Source organism: Podarcis melisellensis (genome assembly GCF_964234715.1).
Source record: "Podarcis melisellensis genome assembly, chromosome: 6".
Taxonomy (NCBI): Eukaryota; Metazoa; Chordata; class Lepidosauria; order Squamata; family Lacertidae; genus Podarcis; species Podarcis melisellensis.
The window spans coordinates 27,497,591-27,515,028 of record NC_138538.1 but is presented as its reverse complement, the minus strand read 5'-3'; the positions used below and the strand labels follow the sequence as shown (position 1 = coordinate 27,515,028).

Here is a 17,438-nt window from a genome sequence, read left to right as displayed (position 1 = left end):
CAGAAGCCTGTGGTCCTGAGACCCGGCGGGCGCCAAAAGCAGCCCCTAAAACGACGAAGGGACCCCGTAAGGGGCTCCGGACCGCGGAGGGGGTAGCGGCGCTGTGGGTCGTTGCGCGATCAACGGAGCGAAGCCGCGTCGCTGTTGCCGGTGAGCGCTGACCTTTCTTCTTGAAACTGCTAACTTTGGAAAGCAACAACCCGTGAGTAATTTGGACAATATACCTCTAAAGCCTCTAAAAATTGTGAATTTGGCTGAAAGCGGAGTGACGAAAAACAGGAAGTCCGTCTTCCGCTGACACTGAACTTGAAAGTAAAGAGCAGGAGGAGTGGAGACAAAGAGTAACGTTTTGCATTGACTGATCTGGCATCTATTTAAACTGTTGTTTCTGGCTGATTTAAAGACTTTAAGTGGCTGATTTTTGGACCTTCATTGAGACAAGGGTACTTGTCTTCTGTTGATCTATTGGATTACAAATAAAAGTAAGAAACCCAGGTACTGGAGCTGCCTGAGTAACTGAGCAGTCAGCCTGCAGGCTTTGGATACTTTGAATCTGAACTTTGGAACATACTGAGTTTGAATTTGTTACTTTGAAACACTTGTGGTCTAAGCACTTTTGGAAACAATGTTTGGCTTTAAGTTTTAACTCTGCTAAAATTTATCTTTGTGAAGATCTTTGGAGATCAATTCAGACTTACTAATTTTAATTGGATTGGACTTCCTCCCCAAAGACATTCTAAGCTCCACCTAGAGGATTTTTGGATTTACAGCAGTGACTTTGTTTTACTTTCTCTTTCCCGGCCTCCTGTTTGAGTGCTACCATCTGGGCTCTTACTTTCTCATGGGAACAATTCAGTTTGACCTTGGTTTTTAGATAACTTTGGAATGAGTGGAACAAGAAAAAGGGGAAGAACCAGACAAACAACGTTAACCTTACCGACAGTCTCACAGCGTAGATCATCTGTGCCTGCTTTGCCTACTACTTTGCCTCCTGAGGCAGAAGCGGCCTCCCTGCTACAATCAGGGGAGGGAGAAACTGAGGAATTACAACTGGAAGATATGGCCTCAGGAGCAAGTGGCACTATTTTGGAGAAAATTTTTGAAAAATTGGAGGCTCTGGACAGAAAGGCTGACCAGCAATCAGCTAAAATTGACTTAAACACAGAAAGTTTAAATAGACTAACTGGACAAGTTGCACAGAATGTTCAATCTATTGGAGAATTGAAGGAGGCTGTAGGTGAAAATCGGAAACTGGCGGAAGACACTAGCCAAAGATTGGGACAGCTTGAAAAAGAAGTAAGACCACTCAGCAAACAAGTAGGAGAACACCAGATCTACTTTTCCATGACAGAACTTCGGAACAGGGAGGCCAATTTAAGGATACGCTCAATTCCAGAAGTGGAAGAAGGTAACTTAACTGAGTTCCTTACCAAAGAATTTTCCAAGTTTTGGAACTTAGAAGAAAAAGACTTTAAAATACTATCTGCTTTTAGGCTTGGAAGACTTATAAAGAAGGAGAAGCCCAGAGACTGTTTGATAATATTGAGATCAAAGGAGGAAAGGGACAAGATTCTAGGCCTGCACTACGGAAAGTCACTGGATATTTTGGACAAAAGAATTGAAATTTATAAGGATATTCCTAAACAGCTGTTGGATCTTCGAGCAGACTACTCGGAATTAGTAAAATTGCTAAGGAGCAACTCAATCATCTTCAGGTGGGAGTTTCCCCAAGGTTTATCGTTTACTTTCAGAGGGAGGAAGATCAAAATTAGAACGCCGGAGGATAGAGACAAGTTTTTGGTGGCACACGGAGAAGATCTTCATAAGGGACTTGGATTACCCCCAGGGCCTGAACCTCCGGGGGTTCCTGCACCCTCGGACCCCCAAAAATCTGAGAATAAGGTACCCCCACAGCAAGAATAACCAGATATATTCAGGATGTCTCTGCAACTTTTGAGCTGGAACATAAATGGCTGTAACATTCCAGGAAAAAGGAGAAAAATCTTTCACATTTTAAAAAAGGAACATTTGGACATTATTTGCTTACAGGAAACACATGTGACCAGGCTCCACAGAAAAGTGTTAATAAATAAAAGACTTGGTCAGGAATTTATATCTTCGGATACAGTTAAAAAGAGAGGTGTGGTAATTTATGCAAAAGAGAGCCTTTCACCTAAATTTCTGTTTAAAGATGAGCATGGAAGAATTTTGGCGATAGAAATACAACATCAAGGGGAAAAAATACTGATATTAGGAATTTATGCTCCAAATGAAGGAAAATCGGAATTCTATAAGAAGTTGCATGAGACTATGCTGGACTATCTGGACTACAACAACATCATTATGATGGGAGATATGAATGGAGTTGTATCAACTAACATGGATAAGTCACAGAGCCAAAAAATTTCTAAAGATGGGAGACTACCAAAGACCTTCTTTGAAATGACAGACAATATGGACTGGATTGACATTTGGAGAGTGAGAAACCCCTTGGGAAGGGAAGGAACATTTTTCTCTGAAGCCCAACTGACTTGGACAAGAATCGACCAGATATGGATAACTAGAGGTCTGGCACCTAAGATCAGAAAGGTGGAAATCTGCCCAAAGACATGCTCCGACCATAACGCACTGAGAATGGACATGACATTGATTCCAACCGGTTCCTTCAGATGGAAGATGAATGATGGCCTGTTTAGAGATCAGGAGATCACTAAGAAGGCCCAAAAAGCTCTAAAGGATTATTTTGAGATCAATATGAACACCACAGTGGAAAAAAGAACTATCTGGGACGCAAGTAAGGCCGTGATGAGGGGGTTCCTGATACAACAGAACACAGTAAAGAAAAGGAAACAAAACGAAAGGAAAGATAAAATTTTGGAAAAAATCAAGGAGTTGGAGAAGAAGTTAAGACTTAATCCGAAGTCCCAGCCGATTCTGAGAGAAATCAAACTTTACCAAGCACAATACTGTAAACTGATAAATCAGGAAATAGAATGGAAAATCAAACTAATGAAACAAAAAACTTTTGAGTCGGCTAATAAATGTGGAAAACTGCTAGCTTGGCAGTTGAAGAGGAGACAAAAGTTAAATACAGTGACAAACTTAGAGATTGAAGGAAGATGTATCCAGAACCCCGGAGAGATTAGAAAGTGTTTCCAGAGATATTTCAAAAAATTATACACTCAAGGGCCACAAGATGAAGCAGCGATTAAACAATTTTTAAAGACAAATGGACTGGCAAAGTTGTCAGAAGAAAATAGATCAATTCTGAATGGCAAAATAACACGACAAGAGATTGAGCAGGCCATCCAAAACATGAAACAGGGCAAATCACCAGGACCAGATGGGCTGACCTCCAAGTACTATAAGACATTGAAAGACTATTTGATACAACCACTGTTGGAGGTCAGCAATGAAATTTTAGAGGGGAAGAAGGCGCCAGAATCGTGGAAAGAAGCTTTCATCACATTGATACCAAAATCGGAAACTGAAAAGACACAGCTTAAGAACTACCGTCCCATCTCCCTTTTAAATGTGGATTACAAAATATTTGCAGACGTTTTGGCAAGTAGATTCAAGAGGGTTTTAAACAAAGTAATCCATAAAGACCAGGCAGGCTTTCTCCCAGGTAGACATATGTCTGCCAATACAAGGAACATTATAGATATATTGGAGCTTTTACAAACAGACATAAATACTAAAGCTGTTTTAATTTTTATAGACGCGGAGAAGGCCTTTGATAACATATCCTGGAAGTTTATGAAAGGGAATTTAAAAGAAATGGGAGTGGGCCGGGGGTTTGAGAATGGGATTGATGCAATATATTCAGAACAAAAGGCTAAACTGATAGTTAACAATGTGGTTACAGAAGAGTTTAAAATTGAAAAAGGAACACGACAAGGCTGTCCGATTTCCCCGTTATTATTTATCTCGGTCCTGGAGGTGCTCTTGAACACGATTAGAGGGGACAGGTTGGTGGAAGGGATACAGGTCGGAGCGAAACAATACAAACTTAAAGCGTTTGCAGATGACTTAGTTCTGACATTACAGGAGCCAGAATCTAGTACGAAAAGAGTACTACAACTAATCCAAGATTTTGGTCGGGTGGCGGGATTTAAACTAAATAAGCAAAAAACCAAGGTGTTGGGAAAAAACTTGACAGATATTGAGTCGGAACGGTTTCAGAGAGAGACAGAGTTAACTGTGGTTAAGAAAGTTAAATACCTAGGGGTAAACATAACAGCAAAGAATTTGAGTCTGTTTAAAGATAATTATGAAAAATGTTGGTCTGAAATTAAGAGAGACTTGGATAGCTGGTCAAAATTGAAACTTTCATTGTTAGGTCGAATAGCTGCTATTAAGATGAATGTATTGCCAAAAATGTTATTTTTGTTTCAGACATTGCAGATTGTAGATAAAACGGAGTGCTTCCGGAAGTGGCAGAAAGATATCTCCAAATTTGTCTGGCAGGGCAAAAAGCCCAGAATTAAGTTTAAGATATTAACGGACGCAAAAGAAAGAGGGGGCTTTGCCCTGCCAGACTTAAAGTTGTACTATGAAGCCGCAGCTTTCTGCTGGCTAAAAGACTGGCTACTTCTGGAGGACACGGATGTGCTGGATTTGGAAGGTTTTAACAATGCATTTGGATGGCATGCATATTTATGGTACGACAAGGTTAAGATCAACAAGGTCTTTAAGAACCATATTGTCAGAAAAGCAATATTTAATGTCTGGACAAGATACAAAGACTTATTAGAAAACAAAACACCGAGGTGGCTGTCACCTTTGGAGGCTAAGGCCCGAAAAAGACTCAATATGGAGGCCAATTGGCCAAAATATTGGGAAATACTAGAAAGGGATGGAGACAATTGGAAACTGCAGAGTTTAGAGAAAATGAAAGATAAGGTGCGAGACTGGTTACACTATGCTCAGATTAAGGAAGTGTTTAAGATTGATAAAAAGTTAGGATTCCAGGTGGAGAAATCGAAACTGGAGACAGAACTGCTAGAACCTAAGACCAAGGTACTTTCAAAAATGTATAACTTGCTGCTGAAATGGAACACACAAGACGAATTGGTTAAATCGGCTATGATAAAGTGGGCCCAGGATATTGGGCACAACATTATGTTTGAGGACTGGGAAAGGTTATGGACCACCGGGCTGAACTTCACAGCATGTAATGCTCTGAAGGAAAATGTAATGAAAATGATATATAGATGGTACATGACCCCAGTGAAATTGGCTAAAATATACCATTCGTCTGATAACAAATGTTGGAAATGTAAGGAAAATGAAGGAACATTCTTTCACCTCTGGTGGACCTGCCCTAAAGTGAAGGCCTTTTGGGAAATGATATACAATGAGTTAAAAAAGGTATTTAAGTATACCTTCACCAAGAAACCAGAGGCCTTCCTTCTGGGCATGGTCGGCCAGAACGTGTTAAAGAAGGACAGAACATTTTTTATGTACGCTACAACGGCGGCAAGGATACTTATTGCTAAGAGCTGGAAAACCCAAGATCTACCAACACTGGAAGAATGGCAGATGCAGCTGATGGACTATATGCAACTGGCTGAGATGACTGGCAGAATCCGCGACCTGGGAGAGGAGAGGGTTGAAGAAGACTGGAAGAAATTTAAGGTTTATTTACAAAAGTACTGTAATTTGGTTGAATCCTAACAAGGAAGCCAGAGCAGAACTAACTGTCTACCATTAAATTATAATTTTTTATTTGAGTTTAACCTAAACATTGCACTTAAGAGCATAAACAAGATGATAATTTGCTTGGAAAAATTCGTTTTTAATGATGAAAGTGGAAGCGGGAGACGTGAGGGAGTCCGCAATAGAATGAAAGGATGTTATGAAACCTATTCTGTTTGTTAAATATGTATCTGTAAAAAATCTTAATAAAAATTTTTATAAAAAAAAACAAAAAAAAACAAAAATATACCTCAAAGCTTGTGCTAATGAATAATGAGACACTACTGCATGCAGTTATTTCACTAGAAATCATGACTTCAGTATAAAGAACAAGACAGTTTGAACCACATTTGAGATAACATGAAATTCAATAGGCATTAAATACAAAGTATATTAACAACTGACAGCACTGTGGTCAGTAAACACCCATGATGAACTGAGTTCAAAGGAGTTTTATCCCCATGCTCTACATGATGAATTCAAGAAGCACATAACATCCTATTCTGTAATGCATCCTGTAACGGAACCTAAACAAATATAACTGAAATAGCCACGTATTCTTCCTTGCTCACCCCTGCTTTTGCTTTTTGCTCCAGGGGCAGGGACCTGTCCTCTGACTTGCTGTCAAGTGCCATGTATGCCAAAGGAGGTAAGAAAGGGCTGCAATCTGAAGTACTGTACACTTAATTGAAAGTGCACCCCACCGAACACAGGAGCAAACACAAAGTCTTGGAATGAGTAAAATACTGCTGCATAGTTATATGCAACTGAAATGCCTGCCAATGCCACCTTCCACTGCCACCTATACGAAATAAAAGCTATATATGTAAGTAAATTCTGTATTTACAAACTGCAAGGGGGGGGGGAGCTCATGTAAAAGGCAAACTTAGACGGGATACAACTAAGAAGCTGCTAGAATACTGACAGTTACCTAAATACCAAGTTGGCAAGACCACTTGAAGCAGCTAGCTTAAAGATGGGGACACAGGATCAAAGAACACAAAAATCTTCTTGAAATAATATAGAGCTACCGTAGGCTGAAGTTTGACTCATAATGTACATGCAACATATGTTTGGCAGGTAATCACTAACCAGTAGCATGAGTCAACTTTCCCTTTAAATTGTCTCAGTATCATAAGACTGGAAATGATGAAGGAGTAGGAGTGTGATTTTAGCCCAGTTTTCGCTAACCTAGTACCCTTCAGATGTTTTAGACTACAACTCCCATCAACCCCAGCCAGCACACGCACTACTAATACTCTAGAGATGAAGCAGATGATTGCTTTCACTTTTTTGCTTTCAGTTTTTGACATAGCCACAACCCTTGGGAGTCAAGCTCCTTTCACTCCTCCTAAGCTACCACACTTATTAAGAACACACGGTTAGCTCACCAGTAATTACATTGCAACACAGACACCATTAAAACACACCCTCTCGAAACATTAAAAGCCTGAAAATGGCAAACTAGGAAAGTGACTTTACAGGTTTCTGAAGAATGAAAACAGAATTCTACATGCAATCATTTAAGGCTTAAAATGACATGTCAAAACTGGCAATTCTGAAATATTTTCACAAAAAAGGCAGTCCTATACTGTAAAATAAGATCTCCCCCCCCCCATCTTATAGGGGCTGTGGCTACAGTTTAAAGGTATCCTAGTAACAGCAGCAGCGACCAAGAAATGCCATTACTCTCCTGTGGTCTACCCCGGAAGTTTGTTTTTATTAATTATAATTATATACGCTCCCATCAATACACATCCCTTGGGAGCCGATCACCAAAATTAAACCTAATTAAAAATCAAAAGTAAGAGAGAGAGATGAGAGAAAACAAACCCCAACATACCCAAACGACCTCATTTCCCCTTCCACAAAGGCAGCCCAAACCAGTCCAGATGCAACTACAGCGGCGACTTCCAACTACCGGGTGGCGGAATTTAAAAGGCCCCACTCCCAAATTCCTCTCACAACCCGCGTGCTTCTTCTTACCCTCGTGGGATTGAGGCCCAGAGTGGTGCTTTCCGGCTGAGAAGTTTCCATGGAAAGCGAGAGAGGAGAGGAGGGCAGCGTGGCCTTGCCTGGCTGCCCGCCGGCCCACGGGTGGCGAAGAGAGGCAGGCCAGGCACCGCACCGCCAGAGGCTGGGGAGAAACTTTCTTTCGCCCTCCTCTGTTGAGTCAGACGCGCCGCCTCACCCCAAGGAGGGACAGAGGGAGGCGCTGCTCACAAGAGCCCTTCCTCCCCCCATTCACCTCCGCCGGCCTCCACGCTCGCTTCCCCGACGCGCCCCGCCCGGGCCCTGCCTCCCTCAGCCGGCGCCGAGGCGCTACTACGCCGGGGAGGAGTGTCTTCTTCCTCGCCCGGCCTGGCCTGGCTGGAAGCGGCACCGGGGCCGGCCGCGAGCCCTGCGTTGGCAAGGCGGGAAGCCCCGTTTCTCCGCGGGACACAAGCGCCTACCTCGCCGCCGCTGCTTCGCGGCCTTGCTGTAAAGCCGCCCCTCAGCCCCTCCGAGTCCGGGGCGAGGCCTGTGATGGCGAAACGCGGTTGGGGCCCAGCCCGGAGAGCAGCTTCACGCTTCCGACCCACGAGTGGGTGGGGAAGCGCTCAGGGACTCCACGGAGGGTCCCCCCCCCCGCCGCCTCTTCGGAGTGCGGTGGGAACGCTGCCATTCAGGCCTTTAATTACCCAATCTATGGCCTTTAAAACTGTGTAGGGAAGGGCAGTTACTGTTTTTGTTTGTTGCTACGGTTTGCATTTTCGTTTAATTATATTGTCTACAGCCCTGTGATCCTCAGAGGAAGGCTAGTATGGAAATTTAAGGATTCTGTCCCAGCAGAATCTGTTTCACTGCTGGTGAGAAAGAAGGGGTCAGCATCTATTGGTAGGACTTTGGGCAATCTGCAGTTAAGATCATCAAGGTTTTCTGACTTCCATTTTTTTTATACTGTTTTTGCCCTCCAAATAGGCTGCCAGAATGAAGAAAGCTTGCGGGGGAGGAGGGCACCAGGAATGGCTTTTTGCTTCTGAAAATGAATTCCTGGGCCAAAATGTTTATGTTCAAAAAGTCCTTGGTGGTTTTGACCTTGTTTCCAGCTGACTGGCCTCAAGGTGGCAAGGGGAGAGGGGTGTTGATCCCACCTTCATACACCCCTGGGTTAGGGGGTAGGCCTTGCTGCAGTAGCCCATTTCTGGCAGACCTCCTCCTAGTGGTTTCTAGGATTTCCCAAAAATCCTGAGCCAGGTGGACCTTGGTTGAATCTTCATTTAAGATGCATTTACTGCTTTAATGCTCATTGTTTGCTACCCTGGACTTCTTTGGGAGGAAGGGTGGGATATAAATTAAATAATAATACTATGCCTTACATGTTTAAAACCTAATCTACACATGCAGAATGAGATGTTAAATTAGAAGGCCACCACAGGCTTTTGAACACTCTGATGCAAAAAACACAAATCCACCAACTCAAGCTAGCATATCAGGGAGAATGGACTGTAGTCTCACCATGTTAGTTCTATCTCAGAAAGCTCTTAGCACACGTTGTGTGCTGCACTGGAGACCAAGACCAAGCAAGAAAGCATACACAGGATAATTTAGCACAGATTAATTATGCTGCAACAAGCAAGCGATTCCAACTAAGTCCTATTGCTTTCTGGCAGAGCAATTCAAACCCCATCTGGGCAAAGGCAGGGTGGGATGAAGCAGCAATCACCACTACAACTGCAGCATTGTTCATTGCTTACACCTGCTGGGGCAGAAGGTGGAAAGACAGGCAGAGTGATCACACCTGATGCCATCAGATTATGCCAGTTGGAATGGCTCCAGTGGATTGTAGTCTGTTCAGTACTTCCCTGCTGCCACAGCACCCTATTTTAGAGCTTTCCAGGTGATCTTCTGCACTTTTAGTAGGCAGAATGGAGTGCTCCAGGCCAGCAGACTGACACAAGTCAGGAGACTGACACCAGCTTTTCTGGTCTCCACACCATCCAGCACCCACCTCCCAGTGCAGCAGATCAGGAGTTTGGACTGTACCCTAAGTTTATCATGTGACTGGTGGTGCAAGAGTTTTAGTTTTAAGTAGATGGTACATGTCAACCCACTCCAGTCATAAGATACAGTGACAAAAATACTTTTGAGAATATAGTTACTATTCCTTCACCACTGACAATATCCTGAACCTCACCCCTACTTGAATTTTGACACTTTTAGTATTTTAAGTTTGCTTTAGCACATGTGTACCCTGCCTTTCCTTCAAGGTACTCAGGGTAGTGTATGGGATACTTATTCCATTTTATCATCATCTGCAAGGAAGGCGTTATTTATTTGATAGATTTCTATTGTACCCTTTCTCTAAAATGGAGCATAGGTAGCTTACAGCAATAATAAAATACCATAATCAAAAGAAAATACCGTATTTTTCGCACCATAGGACGCACTTTTCCCCTCCTAAAAAGCAAGGGAAAATGTGTGTGCGTCCTATGGAGCGAATGCAGGGGGGGAGGCAGGCGGGAAAAGCCCCCAAGAGCCGCACACAAGCTCCGTGCGCTCTTGCAGGCTTTTCCACAGGAGGGAGAAGGGACTGACTGGCCGCATCAGTCCCTTCCCCCACCTCCCAGAAAAGCCAGGAGAAGCCGCGCAGCCCCTTTAAAGAGCTCACGGCTTCTGCGGGCTTTTGCGAGAGGTGAGGGAATCCCCCCACCTCCCAGGAAAGCCAGGAGAAGCCGTGCAGCCCTTTTAAAGTGCGCGCGGCTTCTCCCGGTTTTGCGGGAGGTGGGGGAATTCCCCCACCTCCCAGAAAAGCCAGGAAAGCCCTGCGCAGCATCTCCCGGCAAGGAGAGGCTGCACGGGGCTAAAGGGGAAGGCAAAACAGCGAGCTGCCTTGCCTTCTTCCATAGCTGCGCGCAACCCCTCCGCAAGGAGAGGCTGGACGGGGCTATGGCTTCTTTAGCCCTGCGCAGCGTCTCCCGGCAAGGAGAGGCTGCATGGGGCTAAAGGGGAAGCCAAAACTTGGCTTGCTCCATAGCTGCGCGCAACCCCTCCGACAGGAAGAGGTTGTGCGCACCCTGTACGCTGCTCTTTGGGGCTGGGGGGGAAGATTTTTTTTTTATTGATTTCCCCCCCCTAAAAACTGGGTGCGCCCTATGGTCCGGTGCGCCCTATGGTGCGAAAAATACGGTACTCAAATAAAAACAAGGAACATGTGATAAAACTGTAGAACCTCACCACAAATACTACTTCAACACCTGAGTGCCTGGACAAGTTCAACTCCTTTTACTTATTATTATTATTATTATTATTATTATTATTATTATTATTATTATTTGCAGTGGCTGAATATCAAATGCCATTTGGGAGGGAATTTCAGAGGTGAAGGGCCACCACTAAAGAAGCCCTGCCTTATGTCACTTGTCCTTTCAAATAACAGTCAGTTACTCAGAGCCACCCAAGAGAGGACACTTTTCTCAGATATCTTGGTCCAAGTCCAAAATAATCCATACAGATTCCCCAATGAACTGAATAGGCCAAGTAGGCCATGGTTAATCCTTTGTAGTGCTGCTATGCAGTCCAAACAAGCTGGTATTTTTAATTCCAAAAGTAAGTAGTAAGGCATTTGCGAGCCTCAATTTTGAAAGTATTTGAGAGAATAGGTTGACAAGCAGAAGCACAGCTGCTACATTCTTGTTCACTGCTGTCATTAGGGCACCTTATGGAAACCTAGAATCTTTAAAAAGCACTTGTTTCATAAGGATTTTAAACAAGCTAGTAATAAATCAAAACAGGGTGTTAAATTTTGACTACAGGGATGTTCCTACAGCCTTAAAAGGACTTGAGGCAGGACCATGACACACATTTACATACAAGTTTGTTAATGCAAATGTATAGTGCAAATTAGGCTGACTCAGAGGGAAAGCTGCCCTGTAAGTAAATTCAAATATGAAATAAAGGGGAGACACGGGGATGGATGGACACCAGATCTAGGGTCTACTGCAAAAGATCCAGGGCCCAGCCCCCCATAGCCCCTCCCAACACCATTGCTTGACCACTGTATTTTGTATTGTTATAAATAATGAGACCCCAAAAAGTCATTATATCCAGAAAAAAACAGGTGGGAAAATAAGAGACAAGGTTTCAAGTGCAGCACTTTTTAGGTGTGTCACATTTTAGGGCAAATTGAACAGGTGTCTTCTACACAAACAAACCTTAAACCTACTTCATTATCTCAGTCAGAGCATATTGTAACTAGGGCTGGGCAATGTTAGATTTTCAACTTTGTGATGTATCACTAGCTAGACATTGCGGTTTGGCGATATACCGCGATGGTGAAACAAAATCCATTGGCCCCAGCCAGCTAGAGGCAGGGTGAAATTGCCACAGCTCTCAACGCCAGAGCTGGAACCCTTTCACCTCAATGTCTTGCAGGAGGGCCAATGCAGCTGGCCTAGGCCACTGCTCAGCTGGGGGACAGGAGGGCTCCCCCCCCAGCTGAGTGAATCCGGACGCCTCAGCAGCATTGGGCTTTGCTCAGCTGTGGCGTAGAAGCCTCCCCCAATCCCATCTGCAGCATCGGATCACTTGGATAGAGTGGGGGGTGGGGAGGCTTCTTTCACTCTGCATCTGAGCGATCCAACACCACAACAGCATTGGGCTTTGTGCAGCTGGGGCGAAGAAGAAGCCCCCCCCCCCCGCGATCCAATGCTGCTGGGGTGTTGGGGGTCGCCAGTTTCACAGAGCTCCCACCCCGCTGCCAACTTGGGCAAGCCAGCACTGGATAGGGGGCACCATTAAATGCTTGGCTGAAGGGAGTGGCAACCGGGTGCCCCCCGGCCGAGCAGTTTAAAGATGTGGAGGGAGGAACAAGCTGTATAGGCACCTCGCCAATGCAACTTGTTTCTCCCTCTGTGCTGTATGCGGGCCGACCTCAATGCCAGTTACACCCAGCAGTATATCGCTGGTGAAACAGCTGCACTTCAGAGTCCCTCTGCTAGCAGCAACCCCTGGACGAAGTTACGCTGCTAGCTGACGGACACAGAAGCATGGCCGTTTCATCAGTGATATACCGCTGAGTGAAGCCAACATCACGGTCTGCTCCTCACACCAGTCCTGGGCGGTATATTGATATACTGCCCAGGCCTTATTGTGGCCTACAGCAAACTAAGTACTTAGGCTGTGCTCCACTTGTTTCTAGACACAAGTGCTTTTGAAGTTCAAGCACATTGTTCATGCAGAATGGAGAAAATTTATACCACCACTGTGAATATGGCACCTGCCACAAAGTGGAATGCTCGGGCAGTGTATAAAAGCTTGTTTTGAAGGTATGCAATTTTTACAGCCCATTCATAGTTAAGAGAACCAGAGTGACACCTACTGTACAATGGTTGGGTTGTAAGCAGAGGCTGCAACAAAAGGCTTTTAGCAAATTGGGAATATTTTCCAGCACTTCGAGTTTCTAGTAAGCATATTGGCGCAGCATCAGTAAGCATTCTATAGTACATTATACCTACTATTAGCTGTGGAAATAATGAATGAAATGATTAATTTCCATGTTCCAGGTCTAGGTTTCCAGCTAAAGTAGAATCCAGTGCCATAAAGGTCCTCGTCCACTCTACTTGTTTACTGTACTATGTTTGTATTTGCTGATGCAACAAGCAGTAGTAGTCATTGTAGACACGTCTTCTACAGCACAATCCTATACATGTCTAATATTAAGTTCCCTTGATTTCACTGGGGCTTACTCCCAGGTAAGAAGATAAGAGTGATGCCTTTGTCTGCCATTTGGCAGATGACGTTGTTGTTGTTGGCATCTGTCTGTTTTGAGGGACAATGGAGTGTGCTTCTGAGGCACAGAAGTGACCACAATTACATTCATACTATTTAGTCTTTTGAATGGAATCAGATTTTTATTACATTTCCATTATAGCAAATCGGGGGGAAATCTGGCTAACAACAAGATCCAAATGTATTAAAAACAAGCTAAAGCCCAAAATTTATAATCTCAAACAGAAACCATGACCTTTTTCACACAGTCATAGAATTGTAGAGTTGAAAGGGACTATGTGAGTCACCTAGTCCAACCCCTGCAATTCAGGAATATTTTGGCCAATCTTGAATCCACAACCCTGAGAGTGAGTTCTATGCTCAACCAACTGAGCTATAGCTATATCCTACAAACTGAGTTAATGCCTGACTTTTGTGTGTGTAAGAGAAGAAAGAGAAATCTGACTTTTCAAGGTCCTTAATAAAGGATATAATGAATCATGCACTTATTGTGGGCTTCCTACTAGAGCCAGGGACTGGCCAAACATGGGCACTAGGATCTTTGAGACTCCATTCTGCATCACCCCAGAGTCTTCTGCTAACTCCACCTGAGTGAATGGTATATTCATTTAATGACCTCTAAATTTCCTTGCAATTCATCCCGTTCTGCATTTCTGAATATTTATGACTTTAAAAATAAATGTGCTTATTAACAGTAATCGTCTAGAGCAAAGCTGGGGAACTTTTGACCACGCAGGTATAGTTGGAACTACAATTGCTATCCTCCCTGACAATGCTAATGGGAATCTAAGAACATCTGGAGGGCCATAAGATCGCCAGCCCTATTATAAAGAAAACACTGTTCTGCCCAGTAACTTTCCATCATTTCTGTCAAGTTCAATCCTGTTTGATAGGGTTAAGTCACCTTGGCAGCATGGGAGTGGCAGGAGTGCTGTTCCTTCCTGTGTCAGCAGCATAGTGCAAGCACTTCTGGACCACATGCTGAAGCTCTTCCCAATGTCAGCATTAGCACAGCTTTTAGACAATAAACGCTGGTGTGGAGAGGAGCCAGTGTGGACTCCTCCCATAGAGCATTATGCTGTGGCTCAGGGAGCAGCAGCACTGTTTTTGCAATGTACAGACTTTCAAGCAGAAATCAGCTACATGGTTGCCTCCCTTTGTCACGAAGAAACAGGCATAACTATAATATTAAAGGCATATAGGCTGCATTATCAAAGCTTTTGCATAACGGGTAGTTTTTGCATACCAGTGATGGGCGTGATCAACTCGCACTTTCTCACACAGGCCAACAATTCTGACCCCCCTCAGCTGGTATATGCAGCCACCAGAGAAGGGAAGTCATCACATGCTCTCTGCTCATAAAATACGAGGGGGCAGGATGTATCCTTCTCAGGACAGTGGGCTCCACCTTCTCCAGCACAGTGTCTACTTCAATATTTTTCTCTTTCTGCAGCTATTAAAATTAGGTTGGGGGAGAATAATATGCTTGGGGGGGCAGATCAGGCCCCATAACTGCGGTTACCTATGCCTGCTCTATTTAGCTGTAAATTATATTTTAATCGTTACCTCGACCAATGTAGGCATATATGTTTAGGATGTATGTTAATTTTACAATGTGAAGCATGAAATAAATTGTCCCTTGTTTTTAGTTTTGTTTTGCAATCCACTTATATAGTATGAAGTTGTTGGGTTTATTTTCCTGGGCAGGCTGAGCAAGTCTGCTCTTTCTGTCCCTTGTTCACTCCTCTTTCCCCCAACCAAAATCAATCTGTCAGGAGTGACTTCTTTTGCTATCTTTCTAGTGACATAAAGGGAACTGACAGGCTTAGCCCAGAGTGTGCCAGCAGGGTTATAAGTGTAACTGTTCTTGTATGCACGGCTTGATATGAAGAAACGGCAACAGGGCAGGCCAAGGCACTTTGACTGACACAGGTACAGCAATTCCTCCTCCTGCTTCACAGCACGGACCACGGCAAGACTCCACAAATCAAAGCCCATTACTGCTTCATTGCTGCAGCACATCAGAGGGCAAACTTGAAAGCTAGCTTGCAGGAGAACAGAAGTTCTCTCAGGTTATTCCTCCTGATAAAAGACACTGAATTATTTAGCATGCATTATGGAAAAATTAAGAAACAGAGCTGCAGTATGAAAGATCAAGGCAGTTTCAGAAGCACTTATCCCATACAACCAAACCTACTCATGGCTACAACACACACTTTTTTTTTAACTTGAGGGAAAGTAGGGAGTACTTAATACAGTTGCTTTCTTCAGACTGTGTTGTCAGTGGTGTTACATACTTCTAGTATTTTGGGGGGGTCAATCACCCAGAGAGAGTGGGGTGGCCTAACTAGAAGACAGTACGGCAATAACACGCCACCCACCCTGTAACTTAAGCATGACATAATCCAAGAATAGCACACGTTTGCATGTTACTCTCTCCAGTTGCACCTTCCTTAAGGGTTTTGCCTGACTGCAATATGTCTTTAAACTCTGATAATATTTCCTTAGATGGAAAGCAGCTAGTGTTCAAAATCAATTGCTCTGCCTACTTTTGCCCTTGGACCCATCCGACCCTGGCATATTCCCCCTCTCAGAGAATATTCATGTGATCCATATGCGTTAAAGTATGTAGTTAGGAGCTGGGTTATTTACCCGGCCCTGCATGGTTTCACAGGGATTCTGTCCCTTTCAGGATACATTTGAAGTCTGGATTAGTCTTGTAAACAAAGGGTAATCTGGCATCACCACCCTAGAACCTTTAATCCAAATTTCCCCAAGATTATTGTAAATGGTGCTGCTATTTTAAAGTTTATTTTCCATTTTTTCTTAAAGAAATGTTGCAAATCTAGCAATACAGTACGTAATAGTTAGCCCCATGTTACTGGCTTTCATCACAACCAGTTTTCTTGCAACAAGGCTGGTTTTGCCTTTTGAAAGGCTTCCTAGTCCCATTTTCTCTGCTGCTGTCATACTGGGGCCCTGCCCAAAATTACTAACTCAATCAAAACACACCTCCAACTTTGTATCCCAAGCAATTCTAGTTTGCAGGATCTGCTGTCCTTCCTCCCCAAGAGAGACTACTGTTGCACACCCTACACTCCCATTTAAATAGGACTGCAGATTGATTTAATATGCTGCTCATCAGAGACAAAGTGCCCATCATTCATTAAAAATGCATGACTAGTGGATCAGGCAAAATTCCCAGTCTCCTCGTTAAACCAGCACATTTACAAACACTGTTTAAGAACACATTTAAACAAACGGAAATTAATGGTGCATAATGTTTTCTGCCACATAGCAGCGGTGTCAATATCTGCACAATCCGCAATTTTTAGGTAAACCACTCCTCCAGTACTCCAGCTAGAAAGGTTTTTATGCCACTAATCGAAGTTGGAGACCCTGATCATTGTGCCTTGAAAAACCATCTTCGCTTCGTCCTCTTTCCAGACAGCAAGTCTGTTTTCAGAGAAAGATTCCAGCAAGGTTTTTTTTTTTTTTTTGCTTCCTGGAAATTGCAATTGTAGGCAAATTCACCAAATATCTTCATGACCAAATGTGGACTTATGAAACAAGGCCACACACTGTCTAAACTTCATCCTTTCAGCTTACATATTTGCAGCGATTTGCACCGCACTGAATCCAATTATGCTTCTTCAGCCCATGGAAGCAAAAACATAAAAAAATAAATAAATGCTAAGCTGCTACCATGAAGACATAAAGAACAGAAGTGGGAGGGACAACAACCAGAAGAAGTCTTTCTGCAGTTTGCTTCAAAAATGTTGCCTCTGGGGACAGGAATGTGTGAACCATCATTAAAAGATTTATTCAGCACTATGTCACAGCCACATGGAATGCCTCCCTTTTTTACTAACAGTGGCTTGGTGAATATAAGCACAAACATCAGTCCCCCCCCCCCTTTTAAAAAAGGTTCATCTGTAAATGCCTCATAACAACAACAGTGAAATCTC

General features: G+C 43.6%; 1 protein-coding gene and 2 long non-coding RNA genes across 8 annotated transcripts in view; 1 reads left to right on the top strand and 2 right to left on the bottom strand.

Annotated features, from left to right (window-relative positions):
• DLGAP4 (DLG associated protein 4) overlaps positions 1 to 17,438 on the bottom strand; it is a 340,702-nt gene that overhangs the window by 34,971 nt on the left and 288,293 nt on the right. Inside the window, exon 1 of one of the 6 annotated variants that reach the window (XM_081916727.1) lies at positions 8,154 to 8,231. The exons of 4 other annotated variants lie outside the window; for them this stretch is intronic. The gene's annotated coding sequence lies outside the window, so the exon portion shown is untranslated. Of the gene's footprint in view, positions 1 to 7,686; positions 7,867 to 8,153; positions 8,232 to 17,438 lie in introns of those variants that run through there. One more of the 6 variants, XM_081916725.1, reaches the window with a different exon arrangement.
• Positions 10,097 to 10,873, bottom strand: LOC309373253. The gene is made up of 2 exons (XR_014169905.1): positions 10,394 to 10,873; positions 10,097 to 10,303 (listed from the first exon to the last, which is right to left on the bottom strand). It is a non-coding gene; the product is annotated as an uncharacterized lncRNA (long non-coding RNA).
• On the top strand, positions 11,015 to 15,118 carry LOC309373303. Its single transcript, XR_014169961.1, has 2 exons — positions 11,015 to 14,068; positions 14,755 to 15,118. It is a non-coding gene; the product is annotated as an uncharacterized lncRNA (long non-coding RNA).